We start from the raw sequence: 6,464 nt of genomic DNA, 5'->3' as shown, positions 1-6,464 counted from the left end.
GGAGACGTATCAAGCTTTCACTCTCCTTGATCATATTGCATCATACTCCTCTCTTGATCCTTGAAAACTTCCTCCACACCAAACTCGAAACAACTCATTAGAGGGTTAGTGCATAATAAAAGTTCACATGTTCAGAGGTGACACAATCATTATTAACACTTCTGGATATTGCATAAAGCTACTGGACATTAATGGATCAAAGAAATTCATCCAACATAGCAAAAGAGGCAATGCGAAATAAAAGACAGAATCTGTCAAAACAGAACAGTCCGTAAAGATGGATTTTATTAGGCCACCAGACTTGCGCAAACGAAAATGCTCAAATTGAATGAAAGTTGCGTACATATCGGAGGATCATGCTCGTAAATTGGCGTAATTTTCTGAGCTACCTACAGGGAGATAGACCCAGATTCGTGACAGCAAAGAAATCTGGAACTGCGCTCGTAATCCAAATCTAGTACTTACTTTTCTATCAAAGACTTTACTTGGCACAACAAAACATAAAACTAAGATAAGGAGAGGTTGCTACAGTAGTAAACAACTTCCAAGACACAAATATAAAACAAAAATACTGAAGTAAAAACATGGGTTGTCTCCCATAAGCGCTTTTCTTTAACGCCTTTCAGCTAGGCGCAGAAAGTGTATCTCAAGTGTTATCGAAGGGTGGTGCACCTACAGCGGGGTTTGGAGTTTTCTCAACCATGCATATTATATTGGATACATAAGTTTCAGCGTCTCCCTTTTCATTAGTCTTGGGCTTGCTACTCTCATCGAACAAATTTTCAGGAACAAGCCATGCATAGTTATGTTCTAGTGCATCATTCATAGCTAGGAGTTTACATGGTATTGGTGCTTTGATCTCCCCACCATCATTAGCATTATTAGTGTACCTTATCCTATCCATATCCATTTTTTCAAGGAGGCTAACAAAATTAGTATGAGAACCAAGCATATTAAATTTAGCAAAGACCTTTCTAGCCTCTCTTGCTAGACCACCAAATTCTCTAAGAAGGGTTTCTAAAACAAAATCTTTCTTTTCCCTTTCTTCCATATCACCAAGTGTAAGAAACATGTGTTGGATTATAGGATTTAGATTAACAAATTTAGTTTCCAACAAGCGGACTAAAGCAGCAGCAGCAATTTCATAAGTAGGAGCAAGTTCTACCAAGTGTCTATCTTCAAAATCTTCAATGGTACTAACATGGGTGAAAAATTCTTCTATATTGTTCCTCCCAATTATAGACCCTTGTCCTACCGGTATGTTCATTGTGGTAAAATTAAAAGGAAACATGATGAATTAAGTAAAGTAAATGCAAGTAACTAATTTTTTTTTGTGTTTTTGATATAGCAGACAAGACAGTAAATAAAGTAAAGCTAGCAACTAATTTTTTTGTGTTTTGATATAATGCAGCAAACAAAGCAGTAAATAAAATAAAGCAAGACAAAAACAAAGTAAAGAGATTGAGAAGTGGAGACTCCCTTGCAGCGTGTCTTGATCTCACCGCAGCAACGCGCCGGAAAAGAGCTTGATGGCGTGTATTTCACACGTTCGTTGGGCAACCCCAAGAGGAAGGTATGATGCGCACAGCAGCAAGTTTTCCCTCGAAAGAAACCAAGGTTTATCGAACCAGGAGGAGCCAAGAAGCACGTTGAAGGTTGATGGCGGCGGGATGTAGTGCGGCGCAACACCGGAGATTCCGCGCCAACGTGGAACCCGCACAACACAACCAAAGTACTTTGCCCCAACGAAACAAGTGAGGTTGTCAATCTCACCGGCTTGCTGTAACAAAGGATTAACCGTATTGTGTGGAAGATGATTGTTTGCGAGAGAAAATAGTAAAACAAGTATTGCAGCAGATTTGTTTTCGAGTATTAAAGAATGGACCGGGGTCCACAGTTCACTAGAGGTGTCTCTCCCATAAGATAAAAGCATGTTGGGTGAACAAATTACGGTCGGGCAATTGACAAATAGAGAGAGCATAACAATGCACATACATGACATGATAAGTATAGTGAGATTTAATTGGGCATTACGACAAAGTACATAGACCGCCATCCAACCGCATCTATGCCTAAAAAGTCCACCTTCAGGTTATCATCCGAACCCCTTCCGGTATTAAGTTGCTAAGCAACGGACAATTGCATTAAGTATGGTGCGTAATGTAATCAACAACTACATCCTCGGACATAGCGCCAATGTTTTATCCCTAGTGGCAACAAGCACAACACAACCTTAGGGGTTTCTGTCACTCCCCGTGTGTCAATGCAGGCATGAACCCACTATCGAGCATAAGTACTCCCTCTTGGAGTTAAAAGTAAAAACTTGGCCGGAGCCTCTACTAGAAACGGAGAGCATGCAAGATCATAAACAACACATATGTAATAATTTGATAATTAACATGACATGGTATTCTCTATCCATCGGATCCCGACAAACACAACATATAGAATTACGGATAGATGATCTTGATCATGTTAGGCAGCTCACAAGATCCAACAATGAAGCACAATGAGGAGAAGACAACCATCTAGCTACTGCTATGGACCCATAGTCCAGGGGTGAACTACTCACTCATCACTCCGGAGGCGACCATGGCGGTGTAGAGTCCTCCGGGAGATGAATCCCCTCTCCGGCGAGGTGCCGGAGGAGATCTCCGGAATCCCCCGAGATGGGATCGGCGGCGGCGGCGTCTCGCAAGGTTTTCCGTATCGTGGTTTTTTTTCCTCGGGGGTTTCGCGACGGAGGCTTTAAGTAGGCGGAAGGGCGGAGTCGGGGGCCGGACGAGGGGCCACACCATAGGGCGGCGCGGGCCCCACCGGGCCGCGCCGCCACGTGGTGTCGCCACCTCGTGGCCCCACTTCGTGTGTTCTTCGGTCTTCCGGAAGCTCCGTGGAAAAATAGGCCCCCGGGTCTTCGTTTCGTCCAATTCCGAGAATATTTCGTTACTAGGATTTCTGAAACCAAAAACAGCAGAAAACGAGAGCCGGCACTTCGGCATCTTGTTAATAGGTTAGTTCCAGAAAATGCACGAATATGACATAAAGTGTGCATAAAACATGTAGGTATCATCAATAATATGGCATAGAACATAAGAAATTATCGATACGTCGGAGACGTATCAAGGACGCTTAGACACGTTTAGGCATTTGGCGATGCACAAACGCCTCGTCTAAGATATAAGGAGAAGACGAAGGATAATTAAGAAATTTTCTTCCTTACGTCCTTGTAGCCGCCACCTCTTGAGAAAAAGCCCTAGCCGCCCCGACTCAGCCTCCTCCATAGATCGGTTCCCCCTCCTTCGACCAGCTTCGCTGGCATCGGGAGGAGTGGGGAACCCGATCTATGAGTGGAGTTTTCAATAAAAGTAGTCTTTTCAGTAGTCTATGCAGGTTTTTGGTCGCCGTTTTCTTGTTGGTTTCCCCGCAATGGAGATGGCATCGTCTGCAATAAGTGATCTTCGACCTTTCGTTCGACGACGAGATCTCCTTCCCGACGTCAATGGTGGTGCGGAAAGATTACAATTATCTAGGTATGGGTGTTCAGATTTTACTTCGCCAGATCGATCTTGGATCTTTTCTCATGGTTGCCGCGAGGAGGATTATCCTCGTAGTTTTTGTCCCGGTTGCTACATCCTCGACAATGGTGATTCGTACTCTCGGCTCTCCATCAACGTTGACAAGGCAGGTTGATTTTATTCCCTGACATACTGGTGTTGGTACTCTTGCCGATTTTGATTGACTACTTCAATGGTTGCGCGCGTGCACACAGCCTTGGCATTGCGGCTCAAATTAAAATTATGGGAGAACCTTCGTTGGTATTTACGGTGTCTATGGTTTGTTATCTATCTTTGGTTGCCTTCAGAAAAGTACAAGATTATGTCTTGGAAGAAGAAAGAGTTTGAAGACCTCGAAGATTTGCTAGTATCTTTTAGACTTTATTTTGTAATCGCTGGAGACAACTCGTGTATCTCTACCATGTACTATTTGTTATTATGAATATATGTGGTATTGATTGTCAAAAAAAAGAAATTTTCTTCCTTAATAATAAATCATGCAATAATTCATGAACAAGTTATACAGGTATTACTCTAAAGGTAGTTATTAGAAATTTACATATTTACATGCTCTAAATTAATGTGTATTCATATATAATAACTCATATACACAATTAATGGTCTAAACTATGCTCGCGCCTAGGACGCTTAAGCATCGCCTAGGTACTAGGCGAATGCCAACTGCCTCGGTTACACCTAGCAACTTTTCCAACCTTAGAACAACTCCTTGTGTGGCTTCCCCAAGGAGAAGCCACGCGTCCTAACCCTACCCGTCAAGAGCCACTCTGACGACACTCCCCTGCTGCCGTTGCAGCCGACGTTGTCGCGATGGTTGCGGCCCCGACACCAAACGTGCTAGGATAAAAAAATGTAGCGGCGACTTTCTTGAGGCTCATGGAGGAGTGTCAACAGAGGGATCCAAGAGTGGTGGCGGTGGCCTTCACAACTGGTCACCGTCACATGCGGGGGCTGATGCGTGCGGAGGTGGCGGTTACCAGTCTAGGCCCCACCCATATATATCCATTGTTGGCTATGATGACATGGTGGGGTGCTCGTACGTAGCCGATCTGTGCCACTCTGCAGCCATCCATCCAAATGCGAGTTGGGGAGGAGTGGGTGCCGGTGAAAAATGAGCTCCAGATTTGGTTAGGGCAGGCGATGGCGGCGTCTTCTTGAATGCATCGCGGTTCGAGCCATCCTTTACGTACTCAACTGTGCTACTATGTGGGAAACCTCGGATCTTGGGTCTGATGGATCGGAGGATGGCGGCGTGTTTGGTCTCGCTCTACCTCATGGGGCATCGTTTTTGGAGCAACTACTGGATGGATGAGGCAAGAGACGGAGTGGTCTGCAGCTACCGCGTCAATAACGACGAGTCTCGGTGATGTGGCGTAGTGGAGTCTTTGTGATAGATATGCCACATGATGGACTCGCGCGGGGGCGGGGGCACTGTGTCTGGCGCCGTGGCGGCATCGTTGTCAACGATGGCGAAGGGTTATGTGGATATCTGATTTGAAGGTGGCTCGATGGTTATGGGCAACAACGACTTCTTGAACGAGTGCATGAGGTGCTCTCTAAGGGTGCTCCCATGTTGTCATAGGGTGACTCGGTGATACCCCGATACCTAGGTGATGATGATTGCTTGTGTTTTCTTTTTAAGACATAAGATTCTAATGACATGTTGTTCACCCATTATCTGGTTTACAGGTGTTGCGTAGTGGCTTCGATGTTCTTTTATGTATGCATTAATCAAATCTTTGTTAAATAAAGTATAAATAAACCCCCTCTTTTCAAACAAAAAACACAGTTTGACCAGTACCGGTCAAATCGTACACGACGCTATCTTGCATACTACCCCATTAATATTCCTAGGTTATGGGCTTGAATGGTTTGTAACATAAATACACTACGGAGTACATCAATACATTGTCAGTGTTTTTTGCGTACCAATCACTTGTTTGCTATTAAGAAGACAAAATGTCACATTGCTCTTGATCATACCATAGGTGCTGCACGTTAGTGATGCTGGCTACTAAGTAGCGTGTAGGAGCAAACGAAAAGAAATGTACTTGCTGTTTAATCAATGGAATGATATGTAGAGAAGTGAAACCAATCAGTAGAAACGCAAGCCACTGATGGAGGCAGGTTTTGATTCCAGTCTCGTGGCTTTTGAATTAGCAGGCAGAGAGAATCAAAGATTCCAAGGCATGGGGCCCTGCATGGGTTGCTTGTGCGGGCGAGAGAAAGAATCCAGGGGGCAACCGGCGCGGGCCCCACGCAGAATCACGCAGATACTTTCCTTGTCCACTCGGGATCACCAATGCACACTCCACCCCAAATTTCTCCTCCTCTCCAAAAAATACTGCGAGAATTCGATCCGAGATACTTTGCGTGCATGCGTATCTATCTCGTCGACAATAATTACGCGCCCTGATGCGTATCTTGTTTAATCTAATCCCCACTTGTCGCTACGAATTCGGCGCGCGTTCTTTCTTCCGACAGAGGAAAGTTCAGGAAGGGATGGAGGGGAAAGGAGGCCGGCGGAGAAGATTTGGTTGGTTCAACAATTTGCTGGGTTCTTTAGAAGGTTTTTTTTATGATTTCAGAGTCAAAAGAAAGCACTTTGCTGCCGTAGAAAGACAAAATCACTGCTAGCGACGAGGGGAAAAGCTGAATTGTGGAGGACAAATCATTGGGCCCGTGGACAGGGACAGTAGACCGCAACGATACGGCCGCAGGTTCATCTCAGCTTGGCTAATGATCCGCCAACTAACCGCAACTTAGCGGCAAGTAATTGATACTCCACGACCAATCTGTGAGATGAATTCGTCGCTGAAAAATGGCTCCGAGATATGAAGCGTCAGCAAAAACTGGAGGAAATCCGGCAGTGGTTGGAAGTGGAGTGGAAGC

Source organism: Lolium rigidum, chromosome 1 (genome assembly GCF_022539505.1).
Source record: "Lolium rigidum isolate FL_2022 chromosome 1, APGP_CSIRO_Lrig_0.1, whole genome shotgun sequence".
NCBI lineage: Eukaryota > Viridiplantae > Streptophyta > Magnoliopsida > Poales > Poaceae > Lolium > Lolium rigidum.
This window is presented reverse-complemented; position numbering follows the sequence as displayed.